Source organism: Scyliorhinus canicula, chromosome 18 (assembly GCF_902713615.1).
Source record: "Scyliorhinus canicula chromosome 18, sScyCan1.1, whole genome shotgun sequence".
In the NCBI taxonomy this organism is placed as follows: domain Eukaryota; kingdom Metazoa; phylum Chordata; class Chondrichthyes; order Carcharhiniformes; family Scyliorhinidae; genus Scyliorhinus; species Scyliorhinus canicula.
In genome coordinates, this window is record NC_052163.1 from 32348618 (window position 1) to 32372886 (window position 24269).

The window sequence follows — 24269 nt, forward strand, 5'->3', positions numbered from 1 at the left end:
TTTGTAGCTGCTCCTGTAATATCGTTATTGTAAATAAATATTGGTGTGGTGACGGAACTCCTGCCTCCCGTGGATTACTACAGTTGCGACGAGGTAAACTATGAATTTTGCGGAGACCAGCTGCCGCACTCGGAGGGTAAGCCTTGTCATTTTAAAAATGCCGTTTTTTGGGGAGCCCGGGTAATCGTCCCAGCTCAGGGCCGTCAGGTAATCTTAACTGAGTTACATCACGGACACCCAGGGATGTCTAAAATGAAGATGCTAACTCAAAGCTACGTTTGGTGGCCAGGTTTGGACACAGACATAGCAGCCTTGGTACGTCGGTGCCAAGAGTGCTAACAGGGGCAAAGAGTGCCACCAGCGGTGCCATTACACCCGTGGGAATGGCCAGGCAGACCATGGACCCGCCTGCATATTGACCACGCCGGCCCTTTCGTGGGCTCAATGTTTTTGGTGATAGTGGACGCCCACGCCAAATAGTTGGACATCCACCGGGTAAACACGGCAAGCACAGCATCGACAATTGAAAAGCTCAGGGCCTCGTCTGCAACACATGGACTTCCGGAGGTATTGGTGTCGGACAACGGAACGGCATTCACAAGTGGGGAATTTGGAAAATTCCTGAAGGAAAACGGAGTCCGTCACATCAAAACGGCCCCTTACCATCCAGCGACCAACGGCCTGTCAGAGACAGCGGTCCAGACACTTAAAGCGGGACTCAAGAAGCAGCCGGCAGCATCAATAGACACAAAGCTCTCCCGCTGGCTGTTTGATTACAGGACCACACCGCATTCCACAACGGGCATACCGCCAGCTCAACTCTTAATGGGAAGGCAGATGCGAACGAGGCTGAGTCTCCTTTTCCCAAATTTAACAGGGAAAGTGGAGAAACAACAGGAGGCCCAATGCAGGGGGCATGATAATAGTCGGCAGCAGAGACATTTCCAGGTGGGGGCACCAGTTTGGGTCAAGAATTATGGGAATGGACCAACGTGGGTCAAAGGCACGGTAGAGTCCCAAACAGGGCCCATATCCTATGAGGTTTCAATAGGAGGTAAGGTGCTGAAGAAACACCTAGACCAAATAAGGGCAGCGGAACCACACCTGGAGGCAGGCGAAGCAGGACCGCCTCAAGCTGGGATAGGCCAGACGGAAAGGATACCCACACCCCAGCCCCGAGCAATTTCTCCAGACCCAGTCATCCAGTCATCAGAGTCGGAGATGGACACACTCGACGAGGCCGCCGCGACACCTCTCCCCGAGGAGGAGGAAGAACAACTTCCAAGGAGGTCGTCAAGGAAAAGACGGGCACCTGTAAGCTACACCCCGCCCACTTTGGAGAACGACCTGACGGACGACACAGAGGTGACAGACCCAGAAATGAGGAGCAGGAAGCAGCTCGGAGGAATGCCAGCTGGCAGGAATTCCTCGGACCTTGGGGGGGGGGGGGGGGGGGGGAGGAGGTAATGAACTCCAATTGGCTTTATTGGTTGCCAATTGGAATATGAGCTCCCTCAATGATAGCTCATTGAGGGGGCCTATATAATCACCTGTGTAGGCTTTGTGAGCAGTCTTAAGTTGACTGGACTGCTAGCAGCACTGTTTGTAGCTGCTCCTGTAATATCGTTATTGTAAATAAATATTGGTGTGGTGACGAACTCCTGCCTCCCATGGATTACTACAGTATGCCTCAAGTTAAAACAGAAATTGATAAGAAAATTTCAAGTGTTTTCATTGTAATAAATTTGGACACATGAAATTGCAATGTTGGTGGTTTGAGAAAAGAACTCGGAAGACAGACTCAGAAAAACAAGATAAGACATTGGGGTTTATTAAAGTGGGGAGAAAAGCCATTGTTCCAGTGGAATAGGTACAACAGGGTGTACCACCTTTTCAGAAGTTGATGGATAAGCAGGTGCCAGAACTTTTTAAGGGCTTTATTTGTGAGGGTAAAGTTTAGTCATGTGTAGAAGGTGGATTGTAAAGAGTATGATCTTAAGGGATACAGGAGCAAGTCAGTCTTAATGGTGAGAAATGATGAGATGTGGGCTGGATTCTCCAATCACCGACCGCCAAAATGGCATTCAGCGACCAGCCAGAGATTCCAAGTTTCCGACCAAATCGGGGGCAGCGCCGTTTTCACGATGCTCCGCCCCTCCAAAGCGGCATACTCAGGGAGGGCCGATCCGCGGGCAGGGGGGTCATTATTCAGGGCTGAGGCCACTGTGGGGGGGAGGGGGGTTGTCTAGTGCGTGCGAGCCGGCCGAAGGGGGGGACTATTTTGCGGGCCGGGATTGCGAGCGGCCGCCAGCATGGAGGACGGTGCAGCCTCTGCAGGCCGCCGCCGTGCGCATGCGCGGCCACGGACACGACAATTCTCCAGGGTGCATCGACAGCTAGAGACTGGTGCTCTACACTGCCGTCCTGCTAGCCCCCACCCAAATGGGGAATCAATGGCTGTTTTGCGGAAGTTTTTCTGGCGTAAAACACCACTGTTCTCAAGCCAGCGTGGGGGTCATAGCCCCAGAATCAGAGAATCCAGCCCATGGAGTTTGGAAGGAGTATTTTCAGAGAAGGTGGTAGTATAGTGGAATGAGTTGTGAGAGGAGGAATGTGCCACTTTGTGAGGTAAATTTAGAGAGTCTGGTGAAAAGTGGTGATAGGAGTAACAGAAAAATATAATTTTTCAGGAGTACAATTTATCCTGGATGATGATATAGCCAGGTCACATGTGAGAGTGCAGCCTACTGTGGTTGAAACGCCAGTGGAAGACCAAACAACTGAGGTCTTGCAAGAAGCATATCAAACAAAGAACACAGGCCCTTCGGCCCTCCAAGCCTGCAGCGACCACGCTGCCCATCTCAACTAAAATCTTCTACACTTCCTGGGGTGTTTCCCGACTGTGTGGTGACAAAACGACAAAGCCACAGGTTGAGACAGGGGGAAGAGAACTTGAGGAGTACTGAAGAGAAGCGGAGGTTCAGTTGTCACAGACCATGTTTGATCAGATGGTTGATCAGGAACAAGAGCAGGTTGTAGATAAGCAGATATCTTTCACTCAAGAAACGTGGTTGAATTACAGCAGAAAAATTCAGAGATAAAGCAGTTGTACCAGAAAGCATATATAGAAATAGAATCGGAGTGTATAGCAGAGTGTTATCACATTAGAAATAATGTATTAATGAAAAACTTGAGACCTTTACGTATTTAAGCAGATGAGAAATGGCGAAGGTTCTTGAAGTGGTGTTATAAAAAGGTGGTTTTGCTGATAGCACATGAGGTTTCAGTAGGGGGTCATTTTAGGAGTTAGGAAAATGCAAGCAAAATTGCAGAAACATTTATATTGGCCTAGCCTGCATAAGGATGTAGTTGAATTTTGCTGTACATGTCACCCATGTCAGGTAATCAAACCAGCACCTTTAATACCCATTCCAGCATTTGAAGAACATTTTACTAGAGTCCTAATTGATTGCATGGGACCCCTGCCAAAAAGCAAAAGTGGGAACCAGTATCTGCTGATCATAATAGACATGTCCACTAGATTTCCGGAGGCTATTCCATTGAGAAGCATTACATCCAAGAGGGTTGTAGAGGAGTGACGAAATATTTTACTAGAAATGGACTACCAAAAGAAAATCAATCAGATCAGGGATTCAATTTTATGTGGAAGCTATTCAAGTAAGTTATGGATAGCTCAGGAATAATGCAAGTTAATTGAACTACATATCATCCAGAATCACAAGGGGACATTCGAAAGATTGCATTGAACTTTAAAGACCATGTTGAAGATGTATAGATAGCATTATCCAGATGATTGGGATAAAATAATTCAATTTGTACTATTTGCAATTAGGGATGCACTTATTGAATCAACTAAATTCTGTCCATTCAAATCAATTTTAGGTCATGAGGTGAAATGGGAGGACCACTGAAATTGACCAAAGAAAAGTTGGTGCATCAGTGTTCGGAGAACATGTTGTTGGACCATGTGTCAAACTTTAGGAGAGGAGAGGTTAACTAGGGCTGGTGAACTGGCTGGTAAATATACAAAATCATCACATGTGATGAAAAAAAGAGGCGGATAAGAAATCAAAAATTTCTAGTTTTGTTAGTGGGAGAAAGTGATAGTACCAATGGTAGGTGAACCATTAAAAGCAAGATTTAGTGGGCCTTAGCAGATTGAAAGAAATTGAGTGAGGTGAATTATTTGAAAAGAACACCAGAAAAAGGAAAACTCACAGAGTGTGTCATGTTAATATGCTCAAAAGGTATTTTGATAGAGAGGGGAAGGAGGAAGTATCAGTTGTTGTAACTCAGAGAGAAGAGATAAATCGAGATGATTCTGAATTTGACATTCCTCAATTTAAATTGGACAATGAGGCAGTGATAAGAAATTGGAATAAATTATTGAGTTAACCTTCCAGAGGAAAATCAACATGATGTAAAAGAGTTATTACAGTCACACGCAGCTGTATTGGGAATAAATTGGGAAGTACAAAAGTAATTAATTACATGATGCAGATGTAGGAAATGTTACTCCAATTAAACAAGAACCATACAAGTTCAATGCACTAAAGTTAGCATAGGTACAAAAAGAGATTGACAACATGTTTAAAAATGATATCATCAAAGTGAGTTGCAGGGATAAGGGCTCGCCGATTGTGATGGTTTCAAAGCCAGATGAAACAGTTTTTGAAGACATCCAGCCAGCATTTCGACAGAGATTTGGACGGAGTCAGATCTGTTCTGTAAAGCAGTGTCGAGAGATCTCTTTCTCAAAGCAAGTATTCGTCTGTGCCATTGGTATAGAGGTCGATTGAGAGCGGAGATGGTTTATTTTCTTTTTGTTTAAGTGGGATTAAGATAGCAAGTACAGTTTTCACTGTGTTCAGTAGTATTGTTTAAGAGGTCATTGCAAGCTATTTTTGGTGTGCTGTTAAAGAATTTAATACTGAGTTAGTAATAAATTATAATTTTAAAATACCATATCTTATTTTTTGTACAATCACTCCTGGAGCAAAGAATCCTTTCCTCACAGTCTTACAAAATTAAAATAAAATATTGGAGGTTTCAGTCCAGTATCCCAATCACTGTTGGGTTCTGGTCTGGGATCGTAATAAAGATCCCGAAGGAAATTTAAGGAGCCAGCCAATTAAAAGGCCACCTTCAGGAGCCCTGTTCAATTAAGGATGGTGGGCGAGCTCTGAAGCTGTGGCTGGGTTGGGGAGGTTGGGTGGGGCTCAGCCACAGCTGGGGATGAAGGCCCAATTGGAGCACTTGAGACTCCAATGCTGTCTGTCCCCTGGGAAAGGTGGGTGCTGTCACTGTGGTGGAATGGCCGCGAGGATGCCTCAGGATGGAAGCACCGTAAATGTCCTACATACACTATTGTGGTGACCACTGTCAGGTTTTCCAGGCTGACTGGCAGCCATAGCTGTGCTTCTCAAATCCAGCGGATCCATGCTGGGCTGCTTTGCAGGATGCGTCACTGACTATCTTCCCCCCCCCCCCCCCACCACCACCACCCCTGCCCCCCCACACCCTCCCCTCGTTTGCTGCTCGGAGGCCACCACCATTCCAAAGATGAACAGGTTAGGTGGATTGGCCATGATAAATTGCCCTTAGTGTCAAAAAAAAAGTTAGGTCAGGTGGGGTTACTGGGTATAGGGTGGAGGCGCGGGCTTGGAAGGGCTGGTGCAGGCTTGATGTGCCAAATGGCCTTCTTCTGTACTGTAAATTCTATGATTCCATTTAACCCATCTGCTGTCTGGAAAATCCAGAAGGCATGTGGAGTACTGTGAATTGGCACTTTAATTGGCTGGCCTGTACTTGGGAATACAGGTAACCACTATGCCCAGAAGCCAGTTCCCTGAAAACAGGTCAGAGGGCTGGTCAGGAGAGATTGTCACCCAGTCCCCTCCAAACATGCCTCGAGGTGACATTGAAAATTCAGCCGAGATTGAGAGAGAGAGAGAGAGAAAGGGGGGGGGGGGGGGGAGAGGACGACCGGGGGGGGGGGGGGGGGGGGGGGGGGGTGGGGGGGGGGGGGGGGACGACCAAGTACAGAATATTCATAACATTCCGTGCAACGTTTTACTTTCAAAAGCTCTCGGGTGGTCTAATGAACGGTTACTTCTATAATGTCACATCACAAATGTTCACATCACAAGGGCTGGAGTGAAGTTCAATTGTTGAGCTATGCTCTTATGGAGAGTGGAGTCTCTTACCACCTGGATATTATTGTGCTCAGCTATTAGATGGGGGTCTGGCGACAGAGTTATATTACCACAGTTGTGTTGTATGCAAAATTGCTTTCCATCATCATGAAAGTAATGTAACTTCAGCAATCACAAACTCTTAGAAATTAACAAAAATAAGAGCTCAACATCCCATTAGGCTGATATCAAAGTTATCTGGTGTTGGCAATAGAACCTATGGAGACTTTGAAAAGATTTAGTGCACCATCACAAACTGAATAACGTGTCACTTGGTATAACTAGTGTAAAACGGATCAGGCATTACTTCTATATTATGAACCAACAGGAACAGAGTTGATCTATCTTGTGCAGACTCTTTGCTGGATTCAAGTCTCTCATTACATGCACAGTGGTGTTTCAGTTCAGAATTGAAGTATGCGCATTTGAACCATCCCGACAGAGCCCAAATCTAAATGTATTTGATGTTCATCTCTAATCTGTGCTCCTGTAGCTTTGTGCCCTTCGGAACAATGATCCAGTTACGGTTCTCATTTTCCTTTTGTTGTTTATGATTTCTTGCAATGCTGCATTCAATGTGCACCCTTCACCATCGCATTTGGAGTAGCTAAAAAAATCTGTTTCAGAAGTATAATGATACCTGTACAAACTGATGCCTCAGAATTCCTGCAACTCCATCAGTTTGGATTTCCTGAGCTATTTGCCTTGATTGCACCGGAGGAGTGCCAGACGCTGGAGTTTTTAGTCCTGAAGTGGACAGATGTCCTTGCTGTTTCATTCAAGTTCCTGCCATTCATCAAGGCAAAGCTATTGTCCTAACAGATTAGCTACATGCCTGGGATTCATTTACATTCAAAGCATAGAGAGGCAATAATTTTGCATTAATTGTCATTGATAGTCTCATAAAAGGTTTCACCCCAGAAGTCAGTTCAAAGGTAGGCAGTAAAATCATGTGGTAATACATGACTGAACTATTTTAAGTCCAGCTTGGTTCATATGGCACATAAAATGGAGAAACATAATATGGAAGTCAGAGAAAAAATAAACATAAATGCCAAGAATTTTTTTTAAAAGCTTCAGCTTCTCCTAACAAACGAACTCCCATGGTACCTTGTCAATAAAATCAGTAAATAAACTGAAATATGAATTTATGTTACATATCAGAGTTATTTTTTGTTTGCACTCCATAGTTGTCAAAGCCTCAGAGTTCGAACCACAATCATCTCACCTTAGTTGTAACATTTTCATTATTAGATTCTGTTTTGAGAATTTAGTCAGTTCTCTTAACAGGCCCCGCTTTCTTCCACATTCCTGCTTTATTGAACAAACAATTAATCCAACATAGAATATACGCACAGAAACAGGCATTTCCCAGCATTTGTGCTCCATGCAAACCCCTTCCATCCTTCCTCATTTAACCCAGAATTCCCTTCTCCCTTTATCTGTTTATCTAGCCTCCCTCTAACTGCATCTATTCTATTCATCACAATTACTCCCTGTGGTAGTTTTAGCCACACTGTGGGTGAAAAGGCTTCTTCTGAATTCTCTATTGTATTTCTTGGTGACTATCGTGTGCCTCCAGTTTTGCTCATCCCCACAAGTGGAAACGCACGCTCTGGACTGGTATTTCACCCCTCGCCAGGGTTGGGATTGCAGACAGGCAGGGCAAATGTAAGCCTTGCTGGCTGGCTTTGTGGTTCCCCAGCCTTCAGGCCACCTTTGTGGAGGCAGTTTGGAGACCAGTAGGGTCATTATGATCAGACTCATTAAGAGCCCAATTGAAGGTAAAAGAGACCAAATGGAATTTTCCAGTCAGCCTCCATGTTGGGTGCCAGTTTAGGTGCCTGGAGGTAGACACCCAATGAGGCAGCATCTGCCGCAGGTCTGGATGCCCTCCCTTGCCTGTCGGCCCTTCTTGCCTGTCTGGGTGCAAGATTGGACACTGACCGCCCTTTAGAGAGGCATCTCTCCACAATGGTGGCCTGGCTACTTAAATCAATTTTTTGTATCAAGATTTTAAAATGTTGCAGGGAGGAATCCTCCATCTTGAAGCACCCTCTCTCTTATTTATCTTGCATTGCAGCCCGTTTCCCCTCTGAAGTTGGAAGGCCTCGGATTGTTCCTCCAGCTTGAAGGGCCCACCCAACACCCTTAAACGGACACCAAATCTGTCTCCATGCCAAATAAGGAGGGGCCCTTGTGAAAATCCCAATGAGTGTTTCACTTCCATGGGGTTAGGAGTATTTCAGGCCCCATAATAATAATAATAATAATCTTTATTGTCATGTTTAGGCTTACATTAACATTGCAATGAAGTTACTGTGAAAAGACCCTAATCGCCACATTCCGGCACCTGTTCGGATACAGAGGGAGAATTTGGAATGTCCAATTCACCTAACAGCATGTCTTTCGGAACTTGTGGGAGGAAACCGGAGCACCTGGAGGAAACCCACGCAGACACAGGGAGAACGTGCAGACTCCGCACAGACAGTGACTCAAGCCGGGAATCGAGTCTCGGACCCTGGCGCTGTGAAGCAACCGTGCTACCCACTGGGCTGCACATAATCAAATCAGAAACAATCCCAACCTCTGCTTTTCGCCCCAGGAGGGAACATCCAGCCCTCTGTCTTTCATCGTTTTGAGGGATGCAGCCAGTAATTCCTCAGTCTTCTCTTTCCAAGGGTAATGGGGGACCAGCCAGTTCAATCTTTCCTGATAAGTTTTAACTTTACTTTGCCGTACTGGAACCATCCTTGCAAATATGTGCAGTTCTCGGGGGTCAAGTATAGAATTCCGGGAAAACGTTCTTCTGATCTCACTTGGTCACAAACACACAAATTCTAAGCGGATCCTTCAAGAAAACCATGAAGCACGTAGAAAAGTTATTATGCAGCGCTTGCGTCGCATTTCATAATCAAAATGTACCGAACTTGTAAATTCACGCTAAAATGTAGTTCACTTAAAAAATAAATCAAGTCACCTTGTGGACTGTTAAGGAAACAAACCAAGCAAATTTGCTTTAATGCTGATACATAAACCAGTGAGTTAAGACGATGAATTCTGAGACTGGAGATAAAAGCAGACTGAAATTTAAGCGTTTATATCAAATAAAATATCGAAAGTCAGAATTCTAAATTTGGTCAATATTCAGGTAATTTTAATTTGGAAATCCACAGCTCTTAGATGAAATGCATGTCCAATGGTTAACTTGACAAGTTATGGCCTTTATGTTAATCAGTGGTAATGATTTACCATCTCATCTCCAATCTATCTTTTCTTCCTCTCCGTTGCACTCACTGATGCTACAGCACAGTTTCACAGATGGTGACAACCCTCAGCATCTTCATCAGGCAGTCATAATTGATAGGTACACCTAAAACGCTGAATGGGACAAGCTATTGAACTATGAAGGCATCACAACAGAGTAGGCTACTATCTTTTAATATCTACCCATGAATGTTCTGGGGGCCACAGGATAACAATTGGGAGCCATTTTCCATGCAAAGTTTTCTAATCATTAGCCTCAGCTGGCCAACTTCATCAACTATTTCACCGAACAGCTCTTCCAAATGGCTCAACTTTTATCAATCAAGCACCCAAGCCATTGAAACCAAAGATCCTGAAACTTACCCAGCAAGGGTTAATCAGGCATGAAGGACGCAGATTCAATCACGTCTATGCAAAGACACCCCTGGCTAGGGTGACAATAAATGGTTCTACAATTGGCCAAAATACATTTGGATTATAGAGATAAAAAATGAAAATAAACTAGCATTCCTCCTTGTGATTAGCATCCATGGATCTTCACTGCAACCGAACCAGTGCACAATGGGCAAGAACAGTGTTAACACTACGAGGCCATCTCCTGCATGCCACTTGCCCACTACTGCTGCAGACATGATTGATCATCTGGGAGAGATATGGGAAAAGAACCGGTAGCCATTTATCTGTACCCTAAAAAGGAGTCAGTGTTTCTTCCCTTCTCTGATCTGTGCCACCCAGTATCACACCAGGCAATGGACTTACTCAGTGGAGACACAGGGCATCGCAATATTATTTCCCCAATGACATCCAGGGTTACTTTCCTTTACTGTCGGTACTTTCAGGCACATTGAAATCTCAGGAGATAGAAGAGATCGAAATGATTGGTTATAAAAATTATTTGCTGGATTTTCCAGGTAAGGGAGATAAACGGTTAAGTTTCCCATTTGTCTATTAGCTGGGATGGTGGTGCTGGGATTTCCTCACTGACGTCCAATAATTATTTCACCTCTGCCTGTTGATCAGGAGGTGCAAATAAATTATATTGACATGGCACATCAGGTTTTATCTTGAGCAGTCGCCATCCCTCCCATGATCCTTACCATTGTATCCTGAATGGTCCAATATATTGTCAACTCTCCAAATACAACAAGAGTTAATAGGGAGCAAATGGAAATGAGGCCATTTATGCCAAACAACCCAAAATCGTAAAGTTGATTAGATTGCAATAATATTTTCATCCGGTTACAGTGTAGTGAGTGGTCACCCAAAACAAGAATTCTTCATGTAACCACTTGAGCCAAGAATTATGGGCGGGATTCTTCGTCCCGCCAGCCCTGTTTTCCGGCACGGCGCGCCCCCCACCGACAGCAGGATTCTCCATTCCTGCAGCTGGCCAATGGAGTTTATCATTGTGGGTCACCCCACACCTTCAGGAAACAATGGAGCATGGGGTGGAGGATCCCGCCAACAGAGAATCCCGCAGGATATCCCTGTTCAAAGTCTGGCCAGTAATGCACGTCTCTAATTTACGTAACGGTCAATCAACTGGTAGCAATCTCCTTTTAATCACAACAGTCAATGCTGCCACGTTGCAAAGTATCTTCTTGTCCTCCCCTGGGACATTGCCTATTTGAGTTAGGAAAACAAGGTCTGCTGGGGGAGACAGTTTTAAGCCTCCCAGACCGAGTGTCTGGTCCATCAAAGTTGATTTTGTAGGAGTTTTGCTTGAGTTTTTGTGAGAGCCGCCTTCAAGAAGAGCACAGGAGTATATTTGATAGTTCTCCCATTGAATCAGGAGGATACAGCAGAGGCATTGCTGATGGAATTTCTCTGGTCCTCTTGTGTGTTGCTGGTACAGAGTACAGCTTGTCCGTGAAGCTGCATTGCACTTTGAGTGACAAATTATTAATGGTGAGGCAAAGTAGTGCAGAGAGAGAGAGAAAGGAGAGGGAGCAAATCCTGCACTCTGGATCTCACTGCTTCATGGAATTTTCTGCCCCATGTGTTCAAATATCTGTGGATCGGGAATTGGCCTGTTCAGTCACATGAAAATCCATAGCAGTAACCCACGACCCCAAGAAAATGTCATCCTTGAATTGAGGGACAACTGATGACAGAAGGCCTATGATTGGATCTTAAGGTAAGTGACCATCTTATACCACACTTTATGTGCCTCCCTTCACTGTCCCAAATGATTCTCACCCATCCATTAAGTGTATTTGATGGTAATGTGTTTTTGAAAATAGTTTGCCCCTCAAATGAAGGGAAATTTATTTTTTAATAAATTTAGAGTACCCAATTCATTATTTTCAATTAAGGGCCAATTTAGCGCGGCGAATCCACCTAGCGTGTACATCTTTGGGTTGTGGGGGCGAAACCCACGCAATACGAGGAGAATGTGCAAACTTCACACAAACAGTGACCCAGAGCCGGGATCGAACCTGGGACCTCAGCGCCGTGAGACAGCAATGCTAACCACTGCGCCACCGTGCTGCCCAAATGAAGCGAAATTTAACAATAACCCGTGAAAGATAAACAGATTTCTAGGACATGCCTGTAAAATGTGTTATCTGCACATGTATGGAGTGCAGTCTTCTCACCATTTTATCCCATAAAATGTAACATAAAATAAGTATTAGGTTTGTTTTGGAAGATACAAAAAAAATGATCATTTCATATAACCTAAACCTTGTACATCTGAAATATGAGAATCTTCAAGGCAATCCTGACTAGATTTCTCTTCCTATCCCTTTGAATTTTAAACTGATTTCATTTCTTACTCTTTCGATCTTCCCACAACAGATCAGTCCAAGCTGTGCACCAGCATTTCCTCACTCTTCCTTTCCACTGAAGTAAAAAAAAAAGTGTCCGACTTATATTCCCAACACCAAACTCTGGACAGTGTTCTCATTAGAACACTGCATTGCAAATAAAGTGAGTTGCAGCTCATGAAAATATATTTCCCCATTGAACGAATAAGCATCTTGAAACATCATTCAAAAAAGAGTAATTTGGACAAATTCTGTCAATAATATTTAGGGAGTTCCGCAAACTTTTACAACACGTAAATAACGTAGAACTGCGAAAAATAAAGTGTCTTTTTGAGATAGCCCCTGAATCACTTTTTTTTCCTCCTCTATCAAAAGGCTATTCATTTCTTGCACCTTCTTCAGTTTCTGCGTGTTGCGTACTATACGCCGGGTAAGGTGTACAGCAAGCCTACTGATGAAGATTTGAAATGGTGTAGTCTTGGAAACCTTGCAAGAGCAGTAACTGAAAGACAAGCCAGTGGCAGCTCCTTCTCCTCTGAATGTTTGGCTGTAAGACGTTGCATGTGTCCCCATATTATATTAAGCACTGATTCTTTGGTCATTTATTGATAGTGGATTTGGTTACTTTTCTTTTTTACGGGTCCACAGTAGGTTGAAATGGTGAAAATAATGTTCTTCCATGTTCCTGAAATGTGAAAGCTTAATGTTTTCATAATTGCATCCATTGCCACTTTGCATCAAATGACAATGGAGCTTGATTTAACACTTTTATTCATCCAAGCTCCCTCCAAAGTCTCTGTAATGAAAGTTATACATAATACATGATGAACCAAAAATTCAACTAACAATATAATAACTAAGAACCATGTACGTTCTATAAATTTGAAACTTTCATATTTATAAAATATTTACAGCACTTTATTTGTATCAACAATATTAACACTGAGTTCTCATTCTGCCTTTGATCTAATCTCCCAGCTCGCAGTTGTCTTCATTGTCTCGGTTACGTTCTACCTCATCTGCAGTTCTGCCATTGCACAGCCTGTCTACACTACTGCAGTAACTCATCTCCTGGTTGTTAACAGGAATATCTCAGATACAGACCTTTTAATTAGGAATACATGCCCAAGGCAAATGCGGCTAGTCCAAAGTCAGGAATACAAATGACAGATCAGGTTCAGCAGTTCTCCTTTTCCTTTGCAGAAGCCAAGTAAAAACACACAAAAAAAGACAGAAATAATAAGTACCTGGCAAAAATAAAATGAAGACTGCATGTAATTATCTTAGAACTGCGTGAAATCCTTGTCTACAAAGTCTCATTTCCTGTGGTCCCAGTTTAATTTCAAAATCTCCACAACCTCCCCATTATAAATTATGCCATATTTATAACGGAAACTCCCTATGTAAACTTGTCATCCTGTTTATGGACACGATTCAGCAGCCTTGTTGTCCCCAACATTGTGTTGGGATGAGGTTATTAAATCTTGCGGGTGACCTCAGCTCGTCAGCAGGAAATCATTCTAAGTGCGGCCTCGTTGGAGAGAAACTCCCCGAAGTAAAAAGAAACAAATGCCATTGAATAGTGGGATGTTTCTTGCCACTAAAGCCGCTAGGCAACACCCTGCTAAACATGCCCAAAACCGGACGCAGAAAATGTTTGGTTGAACCGCGCCCTATATTTTTATGCCAGTGGTGTTGTCGCAACACATCAGTTATGTCTCCCCCAGCATGTACATAGGCACCAACGACCTCAAACTATGAACACTAACTGAAAGGTTAAGTTACAATAGCAAAATATATAAAAATGGAGACTGAATCATATCTGCACATGCAAGTCCAACAATGCCTTGTGATCCTGCCGTGCTTGAAGACGACAATTGGGTTTCCACTTCCCCCGGGTCCAATTTGACCACTGGTTGGCTGCCCATTCTGGCACGAAGCGGCTCTATGATTTTGAGCCTCAGCATCCCATACAATCAGCAGGCAAACTGCAGGGTACCAACAGAGAGGCAGAGCAGATTATTTTTGTGCACGCCCGCACCTTAGTTGCCCACAAAATTATTCAAGTTTTATCTTTCCCGGACCTCTTTCTTCCAGGGCTTGAACTGGACAAGTTCCAGCCAGTTCCTTTATCAGGATCCATTAGAAGAGCTCAATTTCCAAATTGTGAGGATCCCAATGCCTGAAACAATCAGGGACCTTGCACACCCAGAGGTGGGCTCCTCCTGTTGCATCATTTAAAAAACAAAAATTTCAAATCAGGGGCAATACAGCATGGCCAATCCACCTACCCTGCACATCCTTGGATTGTGGGGTGAGATCCATGCAGGCACGGGGAGAATGTGCAAACTCCACACTGACAGTGACCCGGGGCCAAGATTGAACCCGGGTCCTCAGCATCATGAGGCAGCAGTGCTAACCATTGCGCCATCGTGCCACCCTACCTGTTGCATTACTGCTCTTAGTGGGGCAATAGAGCAATTGGGTGGTATTCTCCATCCCACCTGACCCGTTTTCTGGTGCGGCGCGCCCCCCACTGTCAGCGGGATTCTCCATCCCAGCAGCCAGCCAATGGGGTTCACCGACATGGCCAGCCCCACGCCGTCAGGAAATCCGCGATGTGCGAGTGCGCTGCCAGCGAAGCGGCAGAACCTGCCGATGGAGAATCCCGGCCCTCTTCTTCATTGAGGCCATGATGTGGAGATGCCGGCATTGGACTGGGGTGAGCACAGCAAGAAGTCTTACAACACCAGGTTAAAGTCCAACATGTCTGTTTCAAACAGTAGCTTTCGGAGCACTGCTCCTTCCTCAGGTGAATGAGGCCGTAAGCAGCTTGTTAATGACAGGCATAGTTGACCACACGCCCCAGGTGCAATGGCATGGTTGGTCTTTAAATTGCTAAAGAAAAGGGCTTGAATTTCCTGGAGGTTCTGAACCCTGCTGTCAGACTCTAATAGGGATCAGAAATCAGAAATCTACACTATGTTGGAAAGTCACTCAATTTTCCCCAAGCAGCCAATTAGTGGCCAGGCTCACCATTTAATTAAGGACAGCCAGCAGACTCTCAAAGCTGGTTGGCCAACCAGAGGCCTCACAGCTTGAAAGCAACAGCAGATGTCATGGCAGGTAAGAGAGGGAGAGGGGGCTTCCAAACAGAGTGCCCTCTCTCCAACTTCTTCAGAATGTAAATACAATAGGCCTTTTCAGCCAGGCCACTGCAGTGCGGGGGGGCGGGGGGAATTGTGGAGGCCCTCTCCACAAAACAGCCTGCAGTTGTTACTGCACACAGGTAGGCAGGGAAGGACTCTAAGCCTGCCCGGAGTGTTTACTCCCCAGTCTGATGCCAAGGGGCTACTTCCAGGCAGGTAAACTACCCCGTCATCTTCTGGAAAATTCCAGTCAGTCTACTTCACTTGTTCGGTTACCATTGACAAGCTTAATTGGCTGTCCTCCAAGTGCAGGCAAGTAGGACAGCATGGTGGTGCAGTGGTTAGCACTGCTACCTCACAGGGCCAAAGACCCGCGTTTCATTCCAGCCTTGAGCCACTGTGTGGAGTTTGCACTTTCTCCCCGTGTCTGCGTGGGTTTCCTCCGGGTGCTCCAGTTTCCACTCAGTCCAAAGGTGTGCAGGTTAGGTGGATTGGACATGCTAAATTGCCCCTTAGTGTCCAAAGATGTGCAGGTAGGTTGAGGTTTTGGGGATAGGGCGGAGAGTGGGCCTAGTTAGGGTGCTCTTTCAAAGGGTTAGTGTGCAGACTCAATGGGCCAAATTGCCTCCTTCTGCTCTGTAGGAATTCTGTAATTAGCCCTGTCAACTCTGTCCCATCTCCAAGAAAATGGCCTGAAGGGGTGGGAATTCCCCCAGGAGACCTTTAGCACCCTTCTACTTCCTTCCCCGGCCTTGACGAGGACTCAGATCCAGCCAAAATCTCAGAAGTTCCCAATACTGAGCGATGCAATGCAGAGCCATGCATTGAAATTCCATTGTGCTGTTTGACTGTTCGAGCCTATGCACCCTCAACTCTGGAGTTCCCAATATTATTCATTCCATCAGAGGAGACGATGTTCCCTGGAGAGAAAAGGGCACAAAGTCAACCAGAGCTGCTCTTGGACCTCTTCTCGTGTTCGATGAGGAAAAATACTGCCAATAACCGGGATGATGTTATGCTAGCTTGCCTATCCTTTCACCCAGGAAATGCTGCACAGGAGAGGAAGCCCTAACTGAAGAAGAGAAGAAATTTTTTTTAAAAACATGCTCATATCAACATTCCTCGTATTTTTCCTCGAAATATTCACAAAATCTCTCAATCGGCAGCAGAACATGTGGGAAGGAATGAAATGCTTTCTATTTAAAGTACTTCCTTCTGCAAGGAGTTGCATGTAACTTGTATTTCAGCTCTCTGTTCAACAAATTCCTAGCAGCCAGCTCGAGATTTACCACACGGAGCCTCTTGCCAGAAGAAAGCTATTCCATTGATGTATGCAGTCACAGCAATAGTTATTATTTAATGCCATGCTTCCCTGTGACGGTATCTGCACACAAGAATTGCATATGTGCACGTGAGTGTCTGTGCAGAAACTATTGACAAAATCTTCAGCCACAGAATTCACAAAAATCAGAGATTTATGAAGTTTATGACATCTACAGAGGAACCAGTCCTTCCAGTGCTTATTCAAGTCAGGACGAGGATTCTACAACAATCTTGGGCACAAACTATAAGCAGCAATTGTTGTCTGATCAGTGGCAGGAATCTGACAAAAAATTAATGACAGATTGAAGGCCTTATTCTAAAGTCAGAGCCTCTGATTCATGATGCAACATTTTGTGCAGCATTATATATAAAAGAGCTTTCGTGAAAAGAATCCTTAGTGCTAACTTAAGCAATTTATTCAGCACTGCTTGTTCTGGCATTTACAACATGCTTCACTGAAGGTACGGAACCACAAACTCCTTGTAGTAGCTACAATAACATGTTAACAAATTAACACTTACCAATACCACTACAAGTTGGAGGTGAAATCTCTTTTAGCCTGTGTATAACAAGATATTAATAGCATTCAAATCTACTTTTGAGCTTTTTAACCTCAAAGAAGCTAATTTTTCAGCAAAAACCCTTATTTTAAAAAGTGATGAAGCAGAAGCCCACCCCCTCTTAGTAAAAAAATGCACCATACCGGCTTCTGTGCTGTCAATCAAGTGACCGAGTTGACCTTTACTTTGCACGTTTCCTTGCTTGACGGAAGATTCCCTGTTCCCCTGTAGGAAATGTGCGACTAATGAGTATTCCCGTTCTCACTCCCACTCCTCAGCGCCGGCTTGTCCCATTGTTATACATCATCAGCCGAAGCAACCTGCTGCCAGCAGCTGCTCCCTCCAGAATCATCAACCAATCACCTGCCACTGCTACCTCCTCTGACATCACATTCAGGGTGACTGTAAAACACAGGGCTCATTCAAAAGTGTCCACGTAAGAACCGTTGTCAATCCTGGGAGGAAGGAGTAGGGGGGTAATAAGAGAGCGAGAGAGAAAACTCTGCTTTCAGCAGAATACCTCCCTCACACTCCACTATCTGGCATTGCTGCAGCACACTGAAGTTGCAGAAAAGCTGGGCACACGAGGCTGCAAAAAAAAAAGCAGCATCCTAAAAATAACTGGATGAAAGCCTCTTCCCCTTGGAGAGAGAAAAAAAACAAACGTAAAGCAATTAAAAAACTACATAGATGAATTCTGTTTTTATTTCATTTCAATTGTTTGATAATTAAATTCAATTAGTGATGTACGCATTCTTAATAAAGCTCAAATATTCAATTATTCAGGTTGCTGTAGCTTGACTCAGTTACTCACAAATGCAACACCAAGGCATTCACACATTCTGCTTTGTGTCAAACATCCACATGTGCTGCTGCCTTTCAGGTGCTCTGAGGAAAGCCATGAACCATCTTGTGTACAAATTAATTGTTTTTTTTTCCTCGGCTAAATGTCAAAGCCTATCACATTTTATCAAGAGAGGAAATAAGAGTCGCAGCCTGCAGCAGGCTATGCACTGCCAACTGCCCCAAACAGCATATTAACAAGGTCTGATAATCTGATTGATTACAGCAATGTTACAATTTACTCCATCAAACCGCGTGGAAAATATATTGAAACCTGGAGTACTGAATTTCAGCCTGCCCTGTTTACCAAAACAGAATGCAGCCAACACATTTCTTTAAAATTTGCATCTAACCATATTCAGATTAAATAGCTTAACATTGATTGAGCTGAAGAGAATCTTGATTTTTAGTACACTAAAGTTGTACAGTCCTGCAACACAATGACTCTTGAGGGTTAACTTGTTTTTGTTAAATGAAGACACACATAAAAATAAGGCATCCCCAATTATTTCAACCAAATATCTATCTAATTGGCCATTATACAAAACATCCTGACCCAATGGAGCAGAGCAACACAATTCTTTTCCCACACATAGGTACAAATACCATTTCAGACCAAAGGTTTTACTTTCTGCCACCTCACACTGCAGAGTTCAGGGTTCCACCCCGCAGATTAATAGTTTAAAAAATATATAATTGTTTTCATGCCACTTACCTTTACATTAGTGACTCTGGCCACAATCAGCCATTTATTTATTTGTCTTCTGCTACAATGGTAGGATATGTACAATATCTGCAGGCAGGCACAGCAAGGCACAATATCAAAGCACATGGACATTTTCCAAACGTTGCCCTTGCCACACAAACACACGCACGCGAGGAGAGCTCTGGTCCTTTTGAAAACAAAACACATTCACAGCCACCCCCACCCATCAATGACCAGGTGCACCGTAGTCCTAATTATGCAAGCTTTTCATTCTTTCCCAAACAAGCCCTTCAGGGCAAATTCAGGACACATCAGCAGTTTGTCGCTCATCCCCACTGACGGCACTGATTTTCTCAGAAGAGTCTAAAGAAATTGCACATTTCCTAATTTGGCATATCTAATCATTAATACCAAAGAAGCGGCTTTTTTCTCCCCATCCCCAGTGTTTCACCTGTAAACACTTTTACCCCATTTAGATAACAGCTGCTGGTTTGCTTTTTGAAGATAATTAGCAGCTGCACGGAATTAATTTTGGTTATCTTCGTGCAGTTAGATTTTGCCATGAAGTAAACTCCTTCACCTTGGAGGTGATTTTCTTTGCTGCAATGTAATGTGAGGCGAGGCAAAATTTGCCCTGTGTCCATTCGCTGTCACTTCAAACACAAACCCATCACTTCCATTTCCATTCTCCTCAATTCCTCCCTCTTTTTTCCTTTTTCCTGTCTTTTTGTTATGCCTCCTTTCCTTTCTTTCTTCACAGATACTCTCCCCATCCAAATCCATGTCCTAACTCTTCAGTGTTTCTCAACATTATGACTCCCATTCCCCTGTCCCAGGTTTGATTCATTCTTAAATAGGGCTGCAGTTTCCCTCGGGCCTCTGTTAGCTTTTTTTGTTCTGTGGGAGGAAATCAGGTTCACGGCGCTATGAGGCAGCAATGCTTAACACTTTGCAATCTTCAGCGAACATCCCCCCACTTGTGTTTTTTTTAATAGATTTAGAGTACCCAATTCATTTTTTTTCTAATTAAGGGGAAATTTAGCATGGCCAATTCACCTACCCTGCACATCTTTGGGTTGTGCGGGTGAGACCCACGTAGACATGGGGAGAATGTACAAACTCCACAAGGATAGTGACCCAGAGCCGGGATCGAACCCGGTCCTTGGCGCCTTGAGGCAGCAGTGCTAACCACTATGTCACTGTGCTGCCCCAACATTCTCTACTTCTGATCTCATGATGGAAGGAAGGTCATTGATGAAGCAGCTGAAGATGGTTGTGCCGAGGACACTATTGATGTCCTGACACTGAGATGACTGACCTCCAACCATCATATCCATCTTCCTTTGTGGCAGGTATGATTCCAATCAGCAGAGTTTCCCCTTGATTCCCATTGACTCTAGTTTTGCTAGGGCGCCTTGATGCATTGATGTTAAGGGCAGACATTCTCACCTCAGCTCTTGAGTTCAACTCTTTTGTCCATGTTTGACCGAAGGCTGAAGCGAGGTCAGGAGCTGAGTGGCTCTGGTGGAACTCAAACAGAGCTTGAGTGAGCTCATTATTGTTAAGCGAGTGCCATTTGGTAACACTGTTGATGACCCCTTTCATCACTTTACTAAGTCTAATCAATTTACTGAGATAATTGGCAGGGTTTGACGTGTTCTCCACAAAAAGCCAAGCTTTATATTTTTAAACCCTGCTATAAACTACATTTCCTAACTATTGATTCCATCCCTCTACTTAGCATTGAGCTCATCAGTTCACAACCTTGGTATCACATTTGATTATGAAATGAGCTTCTGACCTCAAAATTTATTCCATCTCTACGTCCACCTATTTCCGACTCCATAAGATCACTCGACTTTACCCCTGTTTCAGCTCATCTGTTGCTGAAACCCTCATTCATGCCTTCACTATCTCTAGCCTAGACTTAACTATTCCAACGTACTCCTGACTGGTCTCCTACATTCTACCTTTTGTAAACTTACGGTCACTCAAACTCTGCTGCCCATGTCTCAAAACACCCTGGTGCTCGCTGATTTACATTGGCCCCCAGTCAAGCAGCATCTTGATTTTAAAATTCTCATCTTTGTTTTCAAATCCCTCCATGGCTTTGCCCCTTCCTCACTCCGCCAACCCCATGACACCTCCTCGTTCCTCCCCCCCCCCCCCCCCCCCCTCCCCCACCACCCACCACCCATCCACCCAACAACGCACTAACATATCTGCACTAACACGTCTCTAATTCTGGCTTCTTGTACCTCTGGTCATAATTACTCCACTATTGGTGTCCTCACCTTGTCTAGCATCCAAGCCGTGGAATTCCTGCCTTACACCTCTCTGTCTCTCTACCCCGCTTTCTTCCTTTAAGACATTTCTAAAAACCTACCTCTTTTCCCATGTCTCTGGCCATCTGAACCTAATATTCCTTATGTGGTTCAGTGTCATACTTTGTTTAATAATGCTCCTATGGGCAGCATCGTGGCACAGTGGTTAGCACTGCTGTCTCACGGTGCCGAGGTGCCAGGTTTGATCCTGGCCCTGGTTCACTGTCTGTGTGGAGTTTGCACATTCTCCCCGTGTGTGCATGGGTTTCACCCGCACAGCCCAAAGATGTGCAGGCTAGGTGAATTGCCCCTTAATTGGAAAAAATGATTTGGGTACTCTTAATTCTTTTTTAAAAAAAATAATGCTTCTATGGAGCACCTTGGGATGATTCATTATGTCAAAGGCACCTTATTAATATAAGTTGTTGCTCTGTGCATTGGCATATATTTTGTTTTATAATGTCTCTTGGAACATTTTATTCCATTAAAGACACTTTATAAATACATGTTGTTGTTGCTGCCTCTATTGTTGCTAAGTACACAGCCCTCGTATTAGTGAAATGAATTCATTGTCGCAGAATACATTACAGTTACTGATCGAGCAATATTTCCCCCACATCTACTGAGTTCTAAGTGACGGGGCAGTCGGACAAGCAGAAGAATATACCTGGGGATAACATATTCATTGTGTTGTGGACCAGGGTTTACAGAACGACCATAAAGTATATCATGGAGATCACCTGACCCACGACTTTTACTAGATTGTGGTGTGGGGAGCACATGGCCCACTCTACAGGTGTGGTCCAGCAGAAATTTTAAAAGTAATTTTTAAAGCAAAACAATCTTTATTCTATTAATTCAGTTAACCTTTTTAAAACAAACAGTGAACATCTTTGCACCCATCAATTCAAATACACCCCCCCCCAAGCATATAACACTCTAAGTAATCCTTAAAATTTCCTTTTAACATCCATAAGACAAAAATCCTTTTTATAGAAGCACATCAGTTTTAAATTCTCTACTGAAAGCAGTTATCACTCTGAATTCACCAAATGATCTGGAGATAGTCTTTAGATTGCAGAGAGATCGAAATTACACATTCTTTGGCTGGCTTCAGCTCCAACACTAAAACAAAACCAAAAAAAACACAGACACACACAAGCTTTTCCTCAAAGCAAAATTAAAAAGAAGAGCCAAAGCTCAGCTCCGCCCACACTCTGACATCACTGCAGCCACTTGAGCAGACAAACATTTCTTAAAGTGACATTCCCATGACAATTGTAAGTATGAATTTTTTGCAAATTGCAAACTAAATATAAATAAGAGAAAGAATCAGAAACATACACTTTCCAAAATGTCCCGAAATGTTCATGCTGGTACCTCTAATTTAACAAAATGAACTATTCACCTGACTTTAAAATCGGGGCATGATGGCTTTAGAGTATTAGTGATTACATCCGCTCATTACCTCCTTGCTTTCAAAGGATTTTTCCCCGCTTCCTTCCCATAGCTGCCCTTCAATCATTTCAAAGCATAGAATCAGCTTTCACAGATATGCTGACAATAAGCACCTCTGATCACTCACCTGATTCCATGCTTTCAAATGTTTGTCCAAATGAAGTCCTAAATAAATCTAATTTCCTTCAGCTCAAAACCAGATTGATCAAAATTATTACCTCTTGTCCCCAACTCTGCCACATTACTTAGTGATTTTACTCCCCCCCCCCCCCCCCCCCCCCCCCCCTCAGGCCCTCTTGCCATTTAGTGCAACCTATCCATCACCAAGAACACTTCCTTTCAATTCTGTAGCATCAACTAGGTTTTGCCATTACTTTAGCCCCTCCACCTCAGATTCTCTTATCCATGCCTTTGACTTGATTGTTCCAATGAATCCTCTGCCTTCCAGAATCCTCAATTCCTCCAAAGCTCTATCTCTCGTATTCTCTCCAGCACCACGTTCTGGTAATCTCGGAGCTTACTGATCTTCATTGCACCCCCCCTCCCTCAACGCATTACCCTTAAAATCCATCGCCACACCAATAAATCCCTCCGCAACCGCACTCAATCCCTATTGTGCTCTCTTCTGACACGTTATGGTCTTCCAAAGACTATTTGCTTAATTTCAGCCTCTTCTGTCGTGGCTCATTGGTAACTCTCTCACCTCTGAGCCACTCATTCCAGAGACTCGAGCACAATATTTAGGCTGATACTGCAGTGGAGCACTGAGTGAGTATTGCATTATCAGTATCATCATTTTGTGGATGAGGCATTGACTTCAGGCTCCATTTACCTTTTCTGAGATGTAGCAGGGGCTCCGGGTTTGACAACCAATAGATGTTTTTGCGATTGGAGTGAAATGGTCTTGAAAGAGTGAGGGGCCAGTAGTAGACCTCCCTGCTTCATGTCTCCTTCTGGCATTGTTGCATCTAACTTCACACAGCAAGCCAGAGTATATCTAGCTACACTCTCTTCATGGGGACAGCAATGGTGTCAAAACAATACCTAATGAAGACCATTCACCAACTTTAATCATCCACCAGCACGGATAAATGTACTTTGACAGAAGGCCATAATGATGCTGACAAGAATGCACACAATTGGTGGAATTTTCCACATCCCTAATGCACCCCCCCCCCCCACCCCCGCAAATCCCCCCCCCCCCCCACCCCCCCCTTTCCGCGTTTAGTCTGAGCCTCTGGATTACTAGTTCAGTGACATTACCACTATGGCAACATTTTTCAGCACCCCACCTCATCCCAGTGTGTTCTGGGGTCAGAGGTAGCTCACCATTGGCAGCCGGTGGGATCGGAAGGTATCTATGGCGTTTTGTATGGCTCGTCCATCCTGCCGCCCCACAGGGTGTCCGGAAGATCCCGCCAGTAGGAAGGGCCAGAAAATCGCACCCAATTTCACTGGCTCCCCCTGAACAGAATAGATCTGAAAAATTGAGCCCAGTGGATCCATGAATTGAATTTGGGCCTTAGTGGGTTAGATGCCCCATGAATCTTGTTAAAGGACCAAATGCATGTTGATGAGTGGTTTTTTCATGTACACTGGACATGGAAGGATGTATGAACAAAGAACAATACAGCACAGGAACAGACCCTTCGGCCC

The 24269-nt window shown here is 44.2% G+C and overlaps 1 protein-coding gene across 7 annotated transcripts in view; it reads right to left on the minus strand.

The window, feature by feature from the left end:
* Window positions 1–24269, minus strand: part of rbfox3a (RNA binding fox-1 homolog 3a) — a 1730437-nt gene that overhangs the window by 1433375 nt on the left and 272793 nt on the right. The window contains exon 1 of one of the 7 annotated variants that reach the window (XM_038776718.1): window positions 17426–17824. The exons of the other annotated variants lie outside the window; for them this stretch is intronic. The gene's annotated coding sequence lies outside the window, so the exon portion shown is untranslated. Of the gene's footprint in view, window positions 1–17425; window positions 17825–24269 lie in introns of those variants that run through there. 7 annotated transcript variants of the gene reach the window in all.